This window comes from Diabrotica virgifera, chromosome 1 (assembly GCF_917563875.1).
Source record: "Diabrotica virgifera virgifera chromosome 1, PGI_DIABVI_V3a".
Taxonomy (NCBI): domain Eukaryota; kingdom Metazoa; phylum Arthropoda; class Insecta; order Coleoptera; family Chrysomelidae; genus Diabrotica; species Diabrotica virgifera.
Genome location: NC_065443.1, coordinates 177,807,048 through 177,831,048, shown reverse-complemented (window position 1 = coordinate 177,831,048; position 24,001 = coordinate 177,807,048).

Sequence of the window (24,001 nt, the reverse complement as noted above, 5' to 3'; positions counted from 1 at the left end):
CAGTTTATCCACTTCCGGACTTATTTTGCACGTATGTTTTTTCACCTCCAAGAAGGGGTGAAAGTCACATCCAGGACAAGAGAACATATCGGCATAATCTCACTTTTTTCTTTGGCATTTTAGCTACGTGTGTGCCAAATTTTATGTCAATCCAAGCGGTTCTTTAAAATCTGGAGGTTTTGCGATATTTTATCGTGAGTGAATGGAATAATAATTATTACAACGGCAATTATTGCCGTTGTCACTTTTAGATAAGAAGTCATTATCACAATGATATAGTCAGGTTAACTGAATTGTATAATTATTGTTTTTATCATTAAATGTGAAAACCTAGAATTATCCATGTCTGTCCGTCAATAAACACAACTCGTCTATTAGTAGGACAGAAAGAATGACAAATAAGGTGTCAAATGAAAGCCTATAACCAAAATATGATATTACATGTGAGAAGTTTGACCTCGGACTGCCTGTTCCAGAGTTGCAACCGAAAGTACTGTTTTAAATTCGTCGAAATAGTACAAACTATTGGTCAACACGACTAAGAAAGACCAGAACAAATACATACTTCCGGTTTCATGCCTGTCTGTTCGTCCATATCTGTAGGTGAACAAAATTCATCCGTCATATCAGCTGACAAAAAGTTACACGAAGGGTTCAAATATCGACTGCCGGTTCAACTTCCGGTCACCTTGGGTGAAAAATTAGAACTTACGATGTCCAATTGCTTGTTACAATTTTTTTATAAGTGTTCTACTCTATCTATTCTGACTTTTTATATAACTTACATAGATCACATATAATTTAATACAGTTTTGATGTCAGGGTCTTCAAAATTTATGTGGTGAGTTCCGGTATGTGATGAATGAAAAACGACTCTATACCCACATAACAATGATGTTCGTATCATGTTCTAAGCATATACTACCAACATTCGTCGGAGTATATTTTGTTTAATATATGCGTAGTACAAGCATAGCATGTACCTTAAAAAACATTCTAAATTTCATGTTCTTTGCATATACTTTAAAGTATATTCTCGTACCGAATATACTGATATTGTATACTGTACAAAGGACGTCGTGTGCTATTAGGGTAGCGTCGGCCGTCGGGTCCTATTGTAAATTATTATAATAATAGTCCGTCTCGGTATTTTATTATTTCTGTCATAAGTATCTCTGTGGAAATGCAAATGCTGCTTGTAACATCCCAAAAACCAGCTCTACTATTAATTGTACTCGTATAAATAAGTGTATAATATGTACCTACCTACTTATTTATTGTATTCATTTATAGACCTGGATCCCGCGTAATAAAAAAAGTTGATTAACAGCAAGCTGAAAATTTGTTAATAGCTTCACGGTGTCTAGTCGGACAAACTTTGATGTACGGGAATACTGGAACCGGGGAAGTTTTAATTGTGGAACAGGTTAAAAACTTGGAACATCAGACTACCGAAAACGTTCCATGTATTTTGTCGGACAGAACTTCCAATTGATTTGTTACCATTTCATTAAACTCTTATGCAAAAATCAGACTGCGTACCAGTCTACTTTTATTCTCTTAATATTTTTACTTAAAAAAAGTGTACTACAATCATCTCGCTAAACTTAATATAACTGTTTTCGAGATAAACCCATTTTAAATCTGCGATATAACATAATTTTTTGCATAATATTGTAGTTAAATCCGAAAAATCAACTTAAAACCATAATAATAATTGTGCCAATTCTCATTTATGTCATTTATATTTTTGGAGATTTTTATGGTTTATAAGTTATTTTTCGAGTTTAGCGAGACGAATGTAGTATATATTTTTTAAGTAATAATATTAAGAGAATAAAAGTTTTGATTCGAAAAGTATATGTAATGTAGAGTTCCCTCAGCGATGTGATATAATATTATTACAGTATAGCTCCCCGTGCATGACAAGCTTATGGAGGTAGCCCATATAGCCTAGGCTATAATATTATTAAAAAAATCACTTAGATGGGACAATGGCTTTAGGAAATTCGAGACATCAAAAATGGCCCATTTTTAAGGTGGTGCGTTAATTTCTTGGAGAAATGTAATTATAATTTAATGTAAATAATCTAATATCCAATAATTGTAAATTAATATAAGATGTAATATAAGTTCCTTAAAAAATATATTTTTTATTTCCCACAATACATTCTCCACAGGTATAAATATCGTCTCTAGACGTCCACCGAACGTCCTCCCAGGACGTTAGATGGATGATCGGCAGCAATACATTGGACCAAACTGGGACGTCCTATGAAGGCCCAATTGACGTCCACCGAACGTCCCTTCGGACGTTAGGTGGACCTCCATTGGGCGTTTGGCAACGTGGAATTTGGACCAAAATTGGACGTCCTGTTAAGGTCCAATTCACGTCCCCTAAGACGTCCGATTAAGATCCAATTTACTCCGATTAAGGTCCAATTTACGTCCAATTAAGGTCCCATTTACGTCCGATTAAGGTCCAATTTACGTCCGATTAAAGTCCAATTTACGTCCGATTAAGGTTCAATTTACGTCCGATTAAGGTCCAATTTACGTCCGATTAAGGTTCAATTTACGTCCGATTAAGGTCCAATTTACGTCCGATTAGGGTCCAATTTACGTCCCCTAGGACGTCCGATTAAGGTCCAATTTACGTCCGATTAAGATCCAATATATGTCCCCTCGGACATTAGATGGACGTCCAATGGACGTTCGGTAGCGCGACATTTGGACCAAAATAGGACGTATAAAGGACGTTCCTCGGACGAAAACGGACGTCCAATGGACGTCCCTAAAGTCCGTGAAGGACGTCCATTGGACGTCCTTGTGCTATTAGGGTAGGTACCTACCTATAATTCTGGTGATTTTTTAAATCCTCTATTGTTAAGAGAATTTACACCTTTAGCCAAAGTTTTACGATTTTCTAACGGAAATTAACAAGTTATTTTAAATACGCACCAATTATCGATGTTGAAAGGAGTTTTTCAAGTTATAAAAATATTTTGTCTGATCAAAGAATATGTTTCCTCGTAAAGAATTTGGAAAAACACATTGTAGTGAATTATAATCGAAGATATATTTATAGTGATATTGTTGTTTTATTTTAAATAGGTAACTATTGGTAGCAGTTTTTGTAAAAACTGTGAATAAATTGCATATATAAAAAATGATTTTATTTGAAAAATAATAAATAAGATTACTAAATAAGACAGAAAATTTGTGGTTTCCCGAAATGCGCATTTTTTGAATTTTTGTGCATATCTTGCGCATATTTCGTAATTTTTTACCGCATATATATGCGAATATTTCATCAAAATTGATCGCATATAAATCCGCTCCCTAGTCATTGTATTCTTTGGCTGATTCCAATGATTTGAGCCGCCGTACGACACGTTGGGACCAATGGGAGTGAAGATACGTAACTAATACCTATCAAGAGGTTTACTCAAACTTCTTTTCTGTACTTATACCTACCACTCGGTATAAGTACAAAAAAGAAGTTTGTGTAAACCTTTGCACAACTGTGTAAATACTAAAGAAAAATCTAAAATATTAAAAAAAAAATAGTGGAATCCGTTAATCTGTTCTCGAAAAAATTAGCTATGAAAATGAGCATAATTTTCTATATCCCTAACTTTTGACGAGCAGTTTAGCTTAAATGGGGAAAAGCGGTAAGCTTAGACCAAACACCAGTAGGAGGCATTCAATTAATTGAGGAAAAAAATTAAATGGATAACAATATTCATTTCAGTTATAGAAAAGGCATTGCCCCGCTAGAATGGTTGAAATCACAAGTAACAATTAATAGTCCTACAAAAAAGACAGGCGCTTGAAAGTGATAAGACCATTGAACAATAAGCCTGCGAACTGCCTTTTAAACACATTCTTAAAAATAATCCATAACACAATTAAAAAAAGGTTTGTTAAGAAATTCTTTTATAGACTTCAGAAATTCAACAACTTCTCCTGATTATGTTTAAAAAACGTACGGAATGCACTAAATGAAAAAAAGAAGAAAAAGATTTATCATACCGTTATACTCTAATATATTCTTACGTTGAATATTTGATGCTTCCCTGTAGAGTATAAAACGGACAGTTGTGTTTTTCCCGTGAGCTGCCTTGTTTAGTCTTCTTTGTCGTTCTATTCGTTAAATCCTATCCTCTCAAGTCACAGCGTCAGAAAGCAGTGGGTATATGCAGTGAACGGGAGGCCTATGTCGAGCAGTGAACGTTGGGGCCCTTTCGCGTTTATCATATGTAGAGAAGTTGCTTGTCAAAAACTGGACGTATGTAATCGTATTCTATTTGTTAAATACTCTCACCTAATATGTCATACCATGTGTGTTAATCCATTTTATTTCTACAATTTTAAAGTGTTATTACATGCCGTCATTTTCATTTGTCTACACCATCTTATTCTGCCAGTTAAATCCCATCATTTCAGACGCTGTACGTCACGATTGAACCAATAGAACCGTAGATACAAGACTAAGGCCCTTTTGACATGATGCTGTAATTGATTTTCATACGTCATTGTATTATATTAGTCAAATCCAGTTATTTTAGGTGCTGTACGCCACGTTTGGACCAATAGGAGCGAAGATACGTAAATAAGGCCCTTTTGACATATTGCTGTATTTGATTTTTCTGTGTCATTGTATTATGTTCATTAAACCCTACCATTTGAGCTGCTGTACGTCACAATTGGACCAATAGGACTAGATATACATAACTAGGGCCCTTTTGACTTGTTGCTGTATTTGATTTTTCTGTGTCATTGTATTTTATTTGTCAAGTCCTATTATTTGAGATGCCGTACGTCACGATTGGTCTTATAGGACCGAAGATACGCGACTAAGGCCCTTTTGACATGAGGTTGTATTTGATTTTTCTCTCATTGTATTCTGTTTGTCAAATCCTATCATTTGAGGTGCTATACATCACGATTGGACCAACAGGACCGAAGATACATAACTAAGGCCCTTTTGACATATTGCTTGTTTGATTTTTCTGTGTCATTGTCTTCTATGATGTCTAAGGCATATCTCTGATATGCCCTATTTTTAAATTGGACTTCGTAAGTCCTAGGTTTTCACCCACAAGCTTTTATTTGACACCTCATTTGTCATTCTACCCGGTATAATGGCGGAGGAGTTATATTGGCGGTCGTACGGACCGACAGAAAGAGTATCCAGCTCAAATATCTCACCTTTAGTACCATCCTTGGATTATAAGCTTTCATTTGACACCTCATTTATTATTATAGCTGGTATAATGATAGAGGAGTTACATTCGCGGTCGGACGGACCCACCGACAGACCGCCTAGGTCAAATATCTCACCTTTAGTACCATCCTTGTATTACCAGCTTACATTTGACACCTTATTTGTCATTCTACCTGGTATAATGACGGAGAAGTTATATTCGCGGTCGTACGGACCGACAGAAAGATTGTCTAGGCCAAATATCTCACTTTTAGTACCATCCTTGGATTATAAGCTTTCATTTGACACCTTATTTATCATTCTACTTGGTATAAAGACGCAGAAGTTATAGTCGCGGTCGTACGGACCGGCGGAAAGACAGCTTAGGTCAAATCGCTCACCTGTAGTACCATCATTGGATTATCAGCTTTCTACTTGGTATAAAGACGCAGAAGTTATAGTCGCGGTCGTACGGACCGGCGGAAAGACAGCCTAGGTCAAATCGCTCACCTGTAGTACTATCATTGGATTATCAGCTTTCATTTGACACCTCATTTGTCATTCTACCTGGTATAACGACGGAGGGGTTATATGCGCGGTCGTACGGACCGACGGAAAGACAGCCTGGGTCAAATATCTCACCTTTAGTACCATCCTTGGAATATAAGATTTCATTTGACACCTCATTTGTCATTCTACCTGGTATAATGACGGAGAAGTTATATTCGCGGTCGTACGGACCGACAGAAAGATTGCCTAGGCCAAATATCTCACCTTTAGTACCATCCTTGGATTATAAGCTTTCATTTGACACCTCATTTATCATTCTACCTGGTATAATGATTGAGGAGTTATACTCGCGGTCGGACGGACCGACGGACAGACCATGTAGGTCAAATATCTCACCTTTAGTACCATCCTTGGAATATCAGCCTTCATTTGACACCTCATTTCTCATTCTACATGGTACAATGACGGAGGAGTTATATTCCCGGTCGTACGGACCGTCGGAAAGACAGCCTAGGTCAAATATCTCACCTTTATTACCATCCTTGGAATATAAGCTTTCATTTGACACCTCATTTGTCATTCTACCTGGTATAATGATGGAGGAGTTATATTGGCGGTCGGAGGGACCGGCGCACAGATCGCCTAAGTTAAATATCTCACCTTTAGTACCATCCTTGTATTATAAGCTTTCTTTTGACACCTCATTTGTCATTCTACCTGGTATAATGACGGAGGAGTTATATTCGCGGTCGGAGGGACCGACGGAAAGACAGCCTAGGTCAAATATCTCACCTTTAGTACCATCCTAGGATTATCAGCTTTCATTTGACACCTCATTTGTCATTCTACCTGGTATAATGACGGATAAGTTATATTCGCGGTCGGAGGGACCGAGTCACAGACCGCCTAAGTCAAATATCTCACCTTTAGTACCATCCTTGTATTATAAGCTTTCTTTTGACACCTCATTTGTCATTCTACCTGGTATAATGACGGAGGAGTTATATTTGCGGTCGGAGGGACCGACGGAAAGACAGCCTAGGTCAAATATCTCACCGTTAGTACCATCCTTGGATTATATGCTTTCATTTGACACCTCATTTGTCATTCTACCTGGTATAATGATGGAGGAGTTATATTCGCGGTCGTAAAGACCGACGGACAGACCGCCAAGGTCAAATATCTCACCTTTAGTACCATCCTTGGATTATCAGCTTTCATTTGATACCTCATTTGTCATTCTAGCTGGTATATTGACGGAGGAGTTGTGGTTACAGACAGACGGACAGACGGACGTGGATAATACAAAGTTTTCACATTTTTTCAAAATTGGGTGAAAACAATAAAACATGATGCCAGACTGATTCCTTTATGAAAATAATATATACATTCTCAAATTGTCTATTTTTCGTTGTGAATAATATTGTATTCAACAGTGATGCCAAATTTCTGATGCCAAAATGATTGATAATGAAAGTGGGATATACGTTTTCATGTATATAACGGCAGCGACAAAACGGTAAAACACTGAACTAAATGTATATAATATTTTCACTGTACGATCATTTTGGACTCAAACATTTTATGGAATAAACTTATATAACTTAGTAAGAGGTAAACAAGGAAAGCTGATATATTAAAGTAACATCAAGGAATCAAATCTCTAACTACCGAGCTGATTAGACTTCTGGTAGCAAGTACAGGAATAAAGTTATTAAGGTAGTGTAAAGTGGCATCGATATACAGATGCCACTTTGCAAGACGATGCCAAATCGATGGTAAATGCATAATGTATCGATGCCAAATTGATAGTAGGATGTATATATATATATATATATATATATATACATATATATATATATATATATATATATATATATATATATATATATATATATATATATATATATATATATATATATATATATATATATATATATATATATATATATATATATATATATATATATAAACAAATGAAATAGAGAATGCGGAAAAATCCCCTTACGGGGATTATATATATATATCGATAAAAGGTACGTTGTCGCCTCGCGGTGAAAACTATGACGACCTCGCCTCACCCTTTTGTAGTTCTATTTTTCAAAAAATATATGCATATATACAATGAGGGGAACTTTCTAATTAAGAATCTCTAAAGAGGGGAAACGATTTTAAATGTTTTTTTTATATATAAATTTTAAATATAAATACGATTAAATCCAATGCGCTGTCGCCTCACAACTATATATGACTAAGAATGAAAGCCGGTACGTTGTTGCCTCAGACGGCGTTGCCAAATATTCGAAAATGAATAAAGGATTGAGTGGGTCGAACTTTGGTGCACAGCGAGAGGTAGTATAGGTATTTATTACGGATATAGGTAAAGAAATAGTGGGAATTTGTTCACATGTTCCATTGTTGTTTACATTAAAAATAAAGGATGGTTATTTTTGATATTTTAACCTTCGGATGACCAAGCGGGGGAAATTGTGACCCCAGCGTATGTTTTTCTTTAATAAATTCAAAAGTATTTTCAATTTTTAACTCATTATTTTTTTATTTGACTTTAATATCATTCTAGATATCCTCATATTTTGAAATAAAAAAAATTCCCTATATTTTACGAATAAAAAATATATTCTGAAGTTGATGTTTAGTAAAATGGCGTCTATTATGTGTAATTACAAGTAGTTTTACGCTAGTGACGTCGACTTTGCAAAGTAACAAGACACTTACTCAACATACACACTACACATGACACTAATACTCATGTTGTGACTGGCTGAAAGACATAAAGTCCATGCCAAAAAAAACTAAAGAAAAAAAAACTTTATTTTTTTGTTAATTGTCATTTTTGACCTGGGGTCATTTCCCCCCCCCCCCTTGGTCATCCGTGTAACAGAAAAAGGTTGGTCATCGGAAGGTTAAATAAGCTTAAGATATGAACATGGCTTGTTTGGATTATATGTTTAAAAATTTTTTATTAGTAGATATTTCAAAGCTAGTACTTTGCAATAAATTAAGCTAAGCCAAATTATTTTGTGTGAATTATTGCTCTTATACAGTAAAATTATAAAGGCTCTTTACGATATAATTTATTATTTGCAGTAAACATATTATTACCTATCTCACAGAAAAAAGTGTCAACGGTTTATTTAAAAATTTTAATTAAAAACCAGTGAACTAGTATACATAGCTGTAAAAATGTTCCAACAAAACGTATTCTTACAGCAAAGTGTACGAAAATAATCCATAAGGTGGTGAAGGTGGGGTGGTTTTAAGGGCGAAAATGGTTTTCTGAAATTTCTGGCTAAACATTGCATCGTTTAAAAAATTCAACGCAAAAGCTGCGGGCGATAAAAAAATCTACAATTTGTGTAGTGGTCTTTTTATCCTAATCTCAAAAAATTTTGAGAAAAACTCAAAGGTAGGTTTTTAGGTACCTATTTAATTTTTTTCTTCTACAAAAATGATTTCATTATGTTTTGCTTAAATGTCAAACCCTTTAATTGAGGCGTTGGTTAGATGTTTATTATATCTAAGAATAAAAAAAAAATTATAAAAATAGCAACAAAAAGTAAAATAAAATATTTCTATATTTTCACTTAAGCATCATATAAAAAGCTTACATATGATATAAATATTTTATTTTTATAAGATGTTGAATTTTTGATTTTATAATATTGGAATTCACCTTTTTATCTAGATGGATATACGCCATATTGAATATAATTTGAAAAGTGTTGACACACATGAATAAGGCACATATGAATCTCATATGAATCTCATTCGGAATGTTCCCTTGCTTAGTTTTTTGATGCTTTGAGTAGTTTTTTATTTGCATAGTACTTATCGTCACTGTCCGTTTTAAATTATTTACTTGTTTGAGCCAGAACGTTATCTTTTGCAACCAACGCTTTACTTTTTTTAACTTCGTGCATACCTGCAATATTTGGAAAATTAATATTCGTATTTTGAAGATTGCTTTTTTTATTTTCTTCCGCATTTCTAAATCGTGGTGAAAATCTAGTTCTTCAAGCGATTTTCCTTTATATTCTAAAGGAAGAGAATCCCTTTCCATTACTATTAAAAATTTTGACAATTTTACGGTTTGATAAATGTCAGCATGTAATTCATGTCATTCATCATGCATTTTTTCGTCATGCCCCATAAACTTGACAAATTCTTTAGTTTAATTTTTGGACATACTTAAAATTTGTGCTACTGTTGCAATATTTTTGCGTAATTTAGAACACACTGGAATTTTTTGTCCTCTCGTAAGTGCCTTTTCTCCTTCAGTTAAAACATTTTCAAAATCACTGAAGTCCGTTTATCTTTCGTTACTAGTGCTGAATTTTTAAATACTTAACATTACCTATTCGTCTTCTGTTAAAAATAATGGCTAATGCTAGAACATAGTTAACTAAATTTTTATGTTTCAAAATTATCAGTATTGCTCTCAAACGTCTTCTGACACCTCACACCAATTTTAATACTTTCTTCTCAGAATATTTTAATATCACGTACAAGTGGTACTAGCTTTGGCAATTTTTGTTCTTGAATATCTTTGTTAGCGAGAGAAGCAATTTCCAAACTCCAACGATTTGTCAGCAACGTTTTCAAATTATGTATTTATAGCCCTTGGGCAATTCCTGTATTTGTCTTTCTGTTGAACACGTAAAATCAGCTGATCCTTTTAGTATTAAATGGAGGTGTTCATAGCAACATAGTTTTAGATACGTACCCAAGTGCAACGCGATAATACGAGTAGGAGAAGTGAAGGGCTTTTTAAAACTATTATATACATATAAAACTAAAGACTAAGTAGTTTCGTGTTGCAACGAAATTGAAAATGGTTATTCATTTTTGATTTACATGTTTACTCTGATTGGAGTACGAAGGAAACCATTCTCGTTGGAACTTTACCGCGCTGAGCAGATGAGACTGAATTATAAAATTCCCTCATCTTCCTTAGTCTCAGCATCCGTTACGGCTTGGAAATTTTAGAAGCCTCAAAGGTGTAACCAGAGAAGGTTCCCATTGTTTTCAATCTGGTAGGATGTGGAGCAACATTTTTGGTGTTGTTTTATGTGCTATTAGGTTGAAAACTTAGTCTTTTGCTAGCAGTTGCCGCTAGAGCATCCCTGCCATTTCGTTCGTTGCAATTCGTGACTTCACGCCGGGGTTTGTCCTAGTTGGGTCAGAGAGAGCAGTATATCCGCCTCCTGATGAGAGACTAATAAGTTTCGAAACCTGTAGAGGCGCTTGCAGCGCTCTCTGATTGGACTAGAATATGATGCGCCATGTAGTTTCGCGTTGCAACGAAATTGAAAATGGTTATTCATTTTTGACATATAAAACTCTTGGAACAGTTGAGATCATCAAAATTTTTGGGTCTTAAAATATGCTTTAAAGCAATCGTATTATTATTTACCATCGTTCTATACTTAATAAGAAATATAGAGAGGGTTCGCATTCTTCCACTACATGCATAGTTTATACCCTCTCTTATGGTTTTTTAAGTAAGAATTACCAAAATTAACGTAAATGTAAATGCTATACATCTTTCGTTTTGTCGAAGACTCTTGTTCCTTAAAGCGGCGTCCTCATTGAGTTGACATTGTCAATCGACTCTGTCTATCGACACTGTCGACCGACAAATCGAAAAAGCTTCGATGTTCACACTAGGTAGGCAGAATATTTGTCGACAGTCGAAACGAAAATGTGTGACGAAGATGACGCCATTATTGTTTGTGCCGCATTTGTTATTATCACAACTAAAAACGTAAATCATCGCGTAAAAGAAGATTCTATCACCTGCTTTTCTATATTAAATTCACTGGCAATTTCCATCAAAGCATCGTGTCTCATGTTTCGGTCCATATAATATTTGCTTCTAGTGTACACATTTGTTTTTAATTTGTAAGCTTCAATAAATGCAATCACTTTTTCTTTTCCCATTCCATTTTGCCGACAAGTACAAAACACGAGACTTTAGATGAGGCAGACTACGCCGCACGCTGAATTATTTTTACTGTATTTTTAAATGTCGAAGGTCGAAGGTTGAATGTACGTCCACACTTCGGATTCGACTCGACTACCCTTTGATTTTACCGACAGAGCATGGAAAATCAGTCGACACGTCGATCGACATCTTTTATCGATCGACAAAGTCGATTGCCGCGTACACACTCAGTCGAGAGTGTCGATAAACACAGTCGATCTACAACGTCGACTCAATGAGGACGCCGCTTAACATTTAATTTGGGGACAACGTTTTTTTGGATGTCTTGTCAATTTATTTTTGTTAGTTTCTCATTTTATCGTCCTATATTTTTTTGCTTGAAATATTACTGTTGTCATTTCTATTCAAACATTTTAATGTCAGAATACGGGTTTTTCTTTCAGAGCAGAAGTAGTAAACTTCTGATGTTGGATAGTGTTTTGTTGTTTCATTTTTGATATTTTTGAAACTGTTCACTCCCATGCACTTTGCATGTCACTCACATAAAGATATTTATTTTGGTTTTAGTTTATTTTTATTTGAGTTAAGCCTTTCAGGTTCATTTTTGTGTTTTTCAACTTTCTGTAATTTCGATAGTATATCAGTGTTTATCCTCTGTCATAACTGTTATTTTTTTTTCCTACTGCGGTTACAGAAAAAATCATTTATGTTCTTACTTTTGTAATAAAGTCACATAATATAATGATTTTTTTATTTTTAGGATTAAATTAATAATTGGTTAGAATTTTCCTATCCCTTCGTCTTCATGATCCTTTGGGCATAGATTTGTTCAGTTCCATATTATAATAACTACTTAAGTATTACATACGCTCCATGATTACTAATATTCTGTTTGTAATTTTTATTAATTCCTATGCGACCAGCTAAAATATTTTTATTCCGGCATGCTCTCTCTCTTATAGAATTTGTTTATATAGGGTGTCCAGAAACTCTACCTACAAACAAAGACAGGCGATTTCTCAGATATTTTCCTAAGACAATTTAACCCAATTCACCTAGTCCGAAAATGCTTCCTAAGGGAGCTAGAGCTCTTGGAAGGTGGCATCTAGTAATTAGTTTTTCTTAAATACCTCCAGAACGCTTCTATTCAGAAAAACGAAATTTGGTAAGCCTATTCATCTTCCAGGGATAAATCGATTCCATCCATTGTAAATTTTAAGTACCGGTCATAGGCGTCTATTTTGGGTAGGGCAACGGTTATTTTATAGCATAACTTTTCTGTCTTTAGCGTTTAAGTATTTTTGACTCTGGATTTTTAAATTGTGAGGTATTCTAGAATTAAAAGGTACTCTTGCTTTAAGTCGGTAATACACATCGATTTCTAGAAAAATTTATTTGAAAACTTTTCGTTTTTTGAATTTGAAAAGAATTTAAAAAAACGGTGTATTTTACCAACTTGAAGCAAGAGTAACTTTTAGTACCAGAATACTTCATAATTTAATAATCTAGCGTCAAAAATGCTTAAGAATTAAAGACAAAAAGTTATGCGATAAAATAACCGTTGACCTACCCAAAACGGACGCATATGACCGGTACTAAAAATTTGCAATTAATGAAACCGATTTAACTCTGGAATAAAAACAAACGTACCAGTTTTTGTTTTCTATATAGTTTTTTTTTAATTCTTTTTTAATTCAAGAAACGAATAATTTTCAAATCGATTTTTCTAGAAAATGGTATATTCTATGGACTTAAAGCAAGGGTACCTTTTAGTACTAGAATAATTCACAATTTAATAATCCATAGTCAAAAATGCTTAAAAATTAAATATAAAAAAGGTATGGGATAAAATAACAAATAACCGTTGCCGTACCCAAAACTGGCGGCTATGACCGGTACTGGGAATTCACAATGAATGGAATCGATTTATATCTGGATGATAAATATGCGTAATAATTTTCGTTTTTCTAAATAGAAGCGTTCTGGCGGTATTTAAGAAAAACTAATTACAAGACGCCATCTTCAAAGAGCTCTAGCTCCCTTAGGAAGCATTTTCGGACTAAGTGAATTGGGTTAAATTATCTTAAAATTATCTGAGGAATCTCCTTTTTTCGTTTGTCGGTAGAGTTTCTGGACACCCTGTATAAGGCAACAATTTTAAATCGTAAGCTGCAACTTATATCATAAACTTTTTAGCTGCCTTGTTACGGTACCGACGGCGCATATTTTTATATTTCACGACATAATACCCAATGCAAACTGAAAGCGACGTTGCCAAAATCTGAGGCGACAAGGTACCGGTTGTTAACCAAAAAGTAGAATTTATATGCTGAGGCGATAACATACAGCCAGTCACTGCTGCAATGCCGATACTAGCGCCAGTAATATACTGCCGAACTAACAAACCAAAAAATAGTGAAAAGGGGTACGTTGTCACCTCAAAACTATTTTTTGCACATCGACTCATAAGGTGGTTGGGAAGCTGTCCTGAAATTTTCAGCCCAAAACGTTGTCGCCTCACCAAAGTGAGGCGACAACGTCATATATGAGGCGACAACGTCTACCGATTCACCGTTTCTGAGGCGACAGGGTACCCCTTATCAATATATATATATATATGTATATATATATATATATATATATATATATAATATATATATATATATATATATATATATATGTATATATATATATATATATATATATATATATATATATATATATATATATGTAAAATATTATACGGGAAATAAATATTCTACCTTCGTCTGTGCTGCCATCTTGGGAACGTTTTCGCTGTCTACAGCTCATCAGCCAAGCTCTCAGAACAGACGAAGATGTAGAATATTTCCTCCGTATATCCGAGGCCGTAAGACAGCCATGCAGTCCTTATGGGACTAGCGCAATCTGAGTTAGTTAGAAGCAACCTACCTTGCTCGTTTCGGTACGAAACCGATCTGTGCCTCTACTTTGAGGCCACGAGATGTCACCTGGTATTTATTGAAAAATACCTACGGCGTCAAACAAGCAGGAAATAATCGCAACTTTCTACTTTTTAAAAAGTATGAAAATAATATGTAAAATATTATACGGGAAATAAATATTCTACCTTCGTCTGTGCTGCCATCTTGGGAACGTTTTCGCTGTCTACAGCTCATCAGCCAAGCTCTCAGAACAGACGAAGATGTAGAATATTTCCTCCGTATACCCGAGGCCGTAAGACAGCCATGCAGTCCTTATGGGACTAGCGCAATCTGAGTTAGTTAGAAGCAACCTACCTTGCTCGTTTCGGTACGAAACCGATCTGTGCCTCTACTTTGAGGCCACGAGATGTCACCTGGTATTTATTGAAAAATACCTACGGCGTCAAACAAGCAGGAAATAATCGCAACTTTCTACTTTTTAAAAAGTATGAAAATAATATGTAAAATATACGGGAAATAAATATTCTACCTTCGTCTGTGCTGCCATCTTGGGAACGTTTTCGCTGTCTACAGCTCATCAGCCAAGCTCTCAGAAACGAGCTTCCGAAACCTACCGAAACGAGCAAGGTAGGTTGCTTCTAACTAACTCATATATATATATATATATATATATATATATATATATATATATATATATATATGTTACACTTGAAGTTTCCGCGGGAGCTATATGTGCTTTCTGTTGTTTTCCGGGTTTGACTCCGCGTTGAATAATTTTGGTTTTGAGAAAAACCATTTTGACGACGTTTCGGCAAGATCTCACTTGCCATTGTCAAGTCAGGTAGTTCCGCTTCTCGCTGCTGCTTGAAGTAAACTGAATTCTTACTCACGATACCGTCACTTATGTAGTTGATCCTGATGCTGCTGCTTGCCCTGCGCGAACTCGGACTCTTGTTATTGGTCCGGTGTAGGTGGTAGTCGTCGGCGGGATGTTACGCGTGGATGTTGCGGCCTGATTTATTTTGGTCTTTTTCTTCAGTACCGTTTTCCATGTTGTAGGAAGCCGTTGCGCATCATCTCTTTGGTTTAAGCCGTTGGGATTTCTTTCAATTTCTATCGATTCTCTGATTTCCCGTTTTCTTTTTACTTCGATGTTAGCTAACATCGTTGTTTGGTTCAGGTTTATTGTGTGTCCTGTATTTGCGACATGTTGAGCCAGGGATGACGTGGTTTCTCCCCTTTCGATAGCATTTTGGTGTTCTTCTCGTCTTACCTGGATTTTTCGGTTGGTCTGTCCAATGTACGACTTTCCACAATCCCCACACGGAATCTCGTATACACCTTGACTTTCTAACGATATTTTGGTCTTTGGTGTTGTCATCTGTACTTTTCCCTCCGAATGAAACAAATGGTTAATTTTAACAATTAACTACAATACTAATTTATAATATAATAATTTTAGCAATATTAATAATTTTACAAATAACTGCTGTTTGCTAACATTTTGAATTATATATTTTATATCTTCTTCTTAAGGTGCCTTCTCCATTACTGAAGGTTGGCTATAATTACAGCAAATTGCTCTCTATCTTGAGAAATTCTTAGTATCGAATGTGTGTCCATACCTGTCCAGTCTCTCACGTTTTTCAGCCAGGAGCATTTTCTTCTTTCTGAACCTCTTCTTTCTTCCACTTTTCCTTCCATTATGAGTCGTAAAAAGTTGTATCTTTCTCCTCTGTGAATTCTGTTTAGATATCTCGGTTTTCTATTTTGTACAATATTTAGGAGTATTCTTTCAGTCTCCATTCTTCTCAGCACCTCGTTGTTGGCCACGTGATCTGTCCAAGAGATCTTCAGCATTCTTTCTATAAATTTTCTTTTTCGAAATTTCTATAAATATAGAAATTGTCGTTAGAGCTGTTTTGGGGGTTTAGCCAAATTTTGCAAACCAAGATTATTTAATTAGTGAATACATTTCAACCTATTTATGTCCGTAATCAAATATAACATTAGAGGCATTTCTATTCATTTATGTTATACTTTGTATTACGAAATTTAAAAAGTAAAATTAAAATAAAAGTTTTAATTATTACTATTATTATGAAGTCTGTATGCTTTAATTACATAATCGTGAAATTATCGAGGGCCGCTCGGCGTAATTTGGCCTAGGGCCGCAAATACTCTAAATCAGGCACTGCCAGAACCATGTAAAAAAAAATAGGAACACTGGCTACGACCAAATTCTGATCATACGATTTAATCATACGATTAAATGCTGACCACTACTAGTAGATTAGTTATGCCGCAATGGTGCCACATAGGGAAATCAATGTGTTAAATAGAGCGTTATATCAATGTGTTGGAGAGAGACAGATGATGTCACATGCCCCGACGCGCTGTCGAAGGAATCTACTGACTTATAGTTCAACTTTTATCCGCTAGACACCACTAGTAGTCACTAGTCATCCGCCATTGTTCCATAATATTTTTATAAATTATGTAGCTACCGACTTATAGTTAAACTTTTATCCGCTAGACGTCACTAGTCATCCGCCATTGTTCCATAATATTTTTATAAATTATGTAGCTACCAAGCGAGATTTCAGTTTCTCCAGGACTTGTGTTATGGGAAATTTTGGACCAATCACGAGACACAGATTTTCGATTTGACACTGACACTTGAACAGCTGTTGCTGTTGCTCATCATATCATTCTTTATCAATTTTGTGTTGACACTTTACTTATTAGAATATAATAATAAATAATTTGGGTAAAATAAGGATTTAGAATCATATTTATTTCATTCGTGTTTATTTCATTTTAGGCTTTTTTGGCCACTTTTTAAATGTGTGTAGGTATGTACCTTTAACGGTTTAATGGGTAATGTGTGTGATTATATGTGGCGCGTGTAGATTTAAATTATTGTTTTACAAGTTAAGGCAATTAAGAATTATTCATTTAAAGTCTTAAATATTTATGCTATGTACTGTAGGGAATACCATAATAAGAACAAAATGATATTGGTGTTTTTCTATAAAGAATTTATAAAAAATCAAAAAGTATTAATTTACCCTTTTTTTGTGTGACTCCAAGCATAGAAAAATGTTATATTAAGGTAAAATAAATACTAGGAAATTAATCCTAATTATTTTATTTCTTTGATTGTAAGGCCCGGTCTTTTCACCTCCGAATAAAAGTTATTCGTAGGTTTATTTGACAGATTTACATGTAATCTGCCGGATAAACTTCCTAATAAATAGTTATTCGGAGGTGAAAAGACCGGACCTAACTTGTCTTTTTGGAAGTTAGATCTAACAAAATACCTCATTTATTATTTAAAAATTTGTTTTGATAATTTAAAACACTTTTATTTATATTTAAGGTGTATTTATTTTGCAGTCTATAGTACATAACATTATTATCATTATTGCATATAACATTACACTACCTATTCTGAATTTGAAATCATTTTCAGAGTTCACTCTATTTTGATAAAAATGAAAATCCAATTAACCTAAAAAGATCAATGAAAGCACAGAACAAAATAAAAATGGATAAAAATAACAAAATGAAAGAGGTAAACACAAAGTAATAAAAATAAATTTGTTTACTGTGCTTACTGTGATAAACGGGTCTATAAGGTCTATTTTCGAAAGTTGACAATCGACTGTCACGTCGCTCAATCGCAAATCTGTGACCCGTGATTGGTCCAAATTCTCCCTTAACACAAGTCCTGGAGAAACTGAAATCTCGCAGCTACCAAATCTTCTTTTCCGCAACTGTCAACTGTCAAATCTTCTGTTTCGCAGTTGTCACTGTCAAATCTTCTGTTTCACAGTTGTCAAATCTTCTTCTTCTTTTTCCAAATATACCAAATCCGTTCGCATGATTTTAGTTTCCACTAGACTTGTGTTATGGACGGATTTTACGGGCTGTGATTGGTCGTATTCAAATCAATGACATATTTGATGACATTTAAAAGAAATACGTCAACAACGGTAACCCTGTTTTCTCGTTTGTTTTTGTTTATGCAGTGTGTTTATGTTATACAAAAGCAAAATATTGATATTTTAGTTATTAGGTAATCCTGGATTTTGAGACTATTTTATACGTTTATACTTGTTTATGGTATTCATTTTTAAACAGCCATATTATTTCCATCAAAAGTTATGGAACGTTTACAGATAGTAATATTTATATAAAAAAACAAATTACTTCCTGTTTGTTTCTTGCTTCCTATATTTTGTAAATTTTTAAAGCTTCCTCCCAGACTCATTTGAGTATAGGGTGGTTAATTTTTCCGAAATAAATGGAAAGGATGGCGCATTTAATGCAGTGATTTGAGCTAATATAACAACACAAGAAGATGCTCAAAATTGTCAAAAAGAATATGAAAATGTTAATAAAGTAAATTTTAGAGTTCTAAGAACTTATCCAAATGATTCTATGAAGCTTGTTTTCAAGGTAAATATTGATGTTAATATATTCACTTTCTAACATAATGAATATATGGGTGGAAGAAATACAAAATTTGAAAATGGAGGTAAATGTAAAGAAAACGAAGACCATGAGTAACCCAAAAGAAAATGGAAGAAATAAACCAAACGTTATTTAGTCGCAAAAATGAAATAATGGAAACAATCTCGACGTTTGAATACCTTTTTTTTTTGGACTGAGGGGAACGCTCATGGCAGACTAAGGAAGGTGTCCCTAGTACTGTTGGACTCGGACAGGAGAGGAGAACACGCTAGGATGCTTCAACCACACGTAGTCAATGCATCCCGCGTGCCCCCCATAACCAGCCGCCTACCAACTAAAACCACCCCTTCTTCCAACCCGGAATGTCCCTGGACGTGTTCTATAGAGAACGATACATGGGGACATTCCGCGCTGTCTAAAGTAAAGTGTTCTTGAACATGGCCTATATCCTCCCCCCTACCTAGAAGCGGTAGGGGGAGAGTTGGAGTGTCTGTCCCTACAAGGAGGGGGTTTCCTAGGCTCCTATCGGAAACGATAGGGCCGTAATTGAGGTACTTGATCCCTATGTGGGATCGAAAACACGATTGGGACAATTCATGGGACTGGGGGGCGGCCCTCAACGGGAGGGTCGTTCTACCTTTGTCTTTACTTACCTATCTACGTATATACCTACATACCTAAATTCAATAGAGTAATATAATGTACCGCCAAAAACGTAGAGTTTTTTTTATTTATTTTTTTTCTTTTTTTTTCCTACATTTGTCCTTGCTTACCTGCATACCTAATTATACCAAAATTCAAAGAGTTGATGCAATTTTCTACCTTTGTCTACTTACCTACGCATATACCTACATACCTAAATTCAGTAGAGTAAGTATAATGTACCACCAAAAAACGTAGAATTTTTTATTTATTATTTTTTTAATTTATTTATTTATTTTTTTTTTGTTTTTAACCGGCCTGCTCTGCCCTTTCTCGCGCTGCTCTCTCTTTTATTATACCTGTGATTACATCAATGATGAATTCGAAATCGTCCCTGCAACCCAATGCTAGATTGATTATATTCTCGGGGCCGACGTCTCCGAAACGATTCCTGAGCCTGGTCTGCCCGCGAGCGAACACGCCACACCGGAACACGCAGTGTTCCGCGTCCTCCCTCACGTGTCCGTGAAAGAGCCGTGTCCCGTCAGGAACTGCGTGAAAAAGTAACTTGTTCTCCGGAACTTACAAGCGTACCACGCCCCTATGTTCGGGACCAGTCTCTTGGTCCACTGTGCCTTGGTTGTCTCTGCCTCCCATTCCGCTTGCCAGTCAGCCAGAAGCCGTTCTCTAGCGGCCGCTCTAACCGCAGGTAGGTGACCGTTTTCTGACTCGTATAGTGTTGTGCGCTCTCTGGCAAGCAGGTGTATAGGAGGGGCACCCGCGATGACCTGTAGGGCCGTGGTTGATGCAGTACGATATGCACTGCATACGTTCAACAGAGGCTTCCTCTGCGCTTTAATCAAGACTTCCTTATACTTCTTGTGCCTTAGAACCTCGATCCAGACCGGGGCCCCGTAGAGAAGGGTAGACTATACGGTATGTAGGTACAGTCTCCGTTTGGCGCTACCAGGCCCTCCGATGTTTGGTGTTAGTCTTCGGAGGGCTGCGGTTTGCGCCTCGGCCTTCTCTACCACCCTTGCGAGGTGCTTGGAGAACCCCAGTCCCCGTTCGAGGTCTATGCCCAGGTATCTTGCGCAAGAGGACGATTTCACCTCGCTGGCTCCGAAGCGGAAAACCAGGTCAGGCCCCGCTCGCGGTGCCTTGAGGATCACCACCTCTGTCTTAGCGCTTGCAAGCTCCAGATCTTTTCCCGACATCCAGGCGTTCACGCGACGAAAACACCTCTCAGCCTTATGCACCACCTCCCAGTAGGAATCGTAGGTGATAAGGATCGCGAGATCGTCGGCGTACGCGACCGCGTTACACATGCGACCGAAATTTACACGTAGCAACCCGTCGTATAAGATATTCCATAGGGTCGGTCCGAGGACCGATCCCTGGGGGACGCCCGCAGAGAGTTTCACGTTCTCGCCCTTGTTTACCGTTAAGTGTCTCTCAGTCAGATAGCTCTTAATTATATTAGTGAGATATGTGGGCAGTCTGAGGGCCTCCATCGTGTTGATATGCCCCCATCCCGCAGTGTTAAAGGCGTTCTTAACATCGAACATGACCAGCACTGCCCATTTTTTCCTGCAGTCCTTCACGCTCCTCGTGACGTACCTGACAGCGTCCACCGCCGATCTAGCCTTCCTAAAGCCGTATTGCCTATCGGAGATGGCGTTTGCGGCATCTAATCCCGCTTCCAAGCGGTTCTTAACTATATTTTCATATAGTTTGCCTAGGCAATCTAGGAGGCAGATGGGTCGGTAGGAGCTGGCCTCTTCCGGGTTCTTACCCGGTTTGGGTATCAACGTGAGGCGTGCCCGTTTCAGGTCGTCAGGAAAAGCCTGGGACACAAGAAGCCGGGACAGCACTGATCTAAACAATTCTGGTTGCGCCGCAACCGCGATCTTAACGGCCTCCGGCGGCACCCGATCAGGTCCCGGCGACCTCCCCGTCTTAATCGCGTCTACTGCCCTGGAGAGTTCCATGGGAGTAACGGCTTCCGGGAGCTCACACATGGTGGGCTCGAACAGCATCTCTGGCTTCCTGGGGAAGAGGACGCCCGCGATGTCCCGCCTCCTGTCAGTAAGTCTGTATGGGGTTTCAACTCTCAAGGTTTTAATCACTAACCTGTAGGCCTCACCCCATACATCTTCCTCAAGCGCATCGCACAGATTGGTCCAACACGTTCGCTTGGACCTCCTTATGATCTTATTAAGGTCCTACTTTGTGTTCTTGTATAATTCTCTCGCCATAGGCGTTCTTTCCCTCTGTGCGATGCGCCTCAGTCTGAGGCACTGGGTACGGGCACCCTGAACGTCATCGTTCCACCAATACGGTACCGTATACGATACCAGATTGCTATTCGTGCTCTCCCTGTGCGCGCGTATTATGGCACTTCTAAGGCTAGGGAAGTCGGTGGCCCCCTCGCAGAAGCCATCCAACCTCTCCCTAAAGGCCGCCCTATTGAATGCCATAACCTTTCTGCCGCTACCGGTGGTCCCCGCGGTACTGATCTCGTAGGAGATGTATTTATGGAATGTGAATAGATTCTCATCCATCACATCCCACTTAGTGACCTTACTGGAATACTTGTCATTCACCATTGTTACGTCGATATGGGTGCGCGAGTCGCCCCTCTCAAAGGTGTGCTTGCCGTTATTTACGACCATTACATTGAGAGAGGAGATCCACTCACTCCATACCTCTCCTCTACTATCGTTCCTCGGGGATCCCCATAGGACGGATTTTGCGTTAATGTCACCCGCAATGATGAAATTTTTCTCCGCCAGGGCCATATTCGTGATGCTCTCCATCTTGTCAAGGTACACCGTCATATTGACGTTTGGAGAGATGTAGCAGGCTATAATAGCCACATCAACAAAGTTGATCTTTACTACACCCTCCTTCCTCGTAATTTTTTCGATTCTTAGGTTTCTGTTGACAAGATGGATAGCGACATCGGAACGCGTATCCGATATCCAGCCAAACCTCCCTGCAATATTTTTGTTTGGCTCAGGTACTATTATCAGATCCGCCCCGATGTCCAGGGCTTTCGCATGGACCAGATCGTGGGCCGCCTTGGCCCGTCCGACGTTAATATGTAACACCTTTAAACTTTTGTTGTTCATTAAATATTATTATTTATATATTTCACGTATGAACTATCCGACTGAGAAAACACCTAGAGACCTTGGGGGACATTGGATGGTGAAGGGACAGAGCAGTCGGGCCCTTCCCTCCGTTCCTCTCCCGGGGGCGTGTGTGAAGGATCCCGGATGGTCACCGCGCCGTCGACGTCGCAGGTTTGGAGGTCAGTGTCCCCGCATTCCCTTTCCGTGGTGGTCACTGGGGCCTGCGCTTTTTTAGTTGGTTCTGTCCTACTTCGTAAGGGGGGGAAACGCGGAGGAGGAACCCCGGGCACCATGCCACGCTCCGCCGCTCTCGCCTTTTGCAGGGCTTCTCTAAAGGCGGAGCATTTACCACTGCCATGCCTATGCGGCTCTTTGCACAGGACACAGTGTTCCTCCCCCTCGCATCCCTCCATGATGTGACCATGTTTGCCGCACTTCAGGCAATGCCCCGTGCGGTCCGGTCCGTTACCCTTATTTACTTCGTGCGCGAAACTCCAGCACTTCTGACAACGTTTTACCACGAGTCTTTTTTCTAACTCGCACCTGGCGAGGCCGACTTTTAGATGCCCCAGGTCAAGTAACTTCCTCGCGGCCGATACGCTGAGTACTAAGGTGGCGGCCTTCGTGTCCCCTCTCATGGGGCGTATTTGTTTTATCGTGAAGCACGGTTCCCATGCTCCAACTTCCCTGCGTATGGCCTCTTTGATTTGGTCTTCACTTGTGTTGGCGGTCATCCCTCTAACGTGGATGACTTCTTGCCTTTCTGAGCCCACCAATTGTGCGGTGAGCCCGCTCTCCCTCTGGGTGATTGCCTTTTTGATTTCGGAGGCCGCTGCCTGGTCCTTGTCCAGGGTTATTAAAAGGCCACCGTCCTTAGTACTCCTAAGGCTTTGGATTGCGCCCTTAGCCTCTGTGCCGCCAACCGCCTTCTCCACCCCTTCAAGAAGTTGTGTGTACGTGGCTCCTTTTTCTTTACGATGAACCCGTAGGTCGGCCTCTCTCTAAGGGTTGCTGTTGTGTGTACTATTATCTTTTTTATTGATGTCTTATGGAAGATGGCTTCTGCCATCTTCCTTAAATCCTCAACAGGCATATAACTTGTGTGGTGAAGGGCCACTAAGTCTTCCTCTTTGGC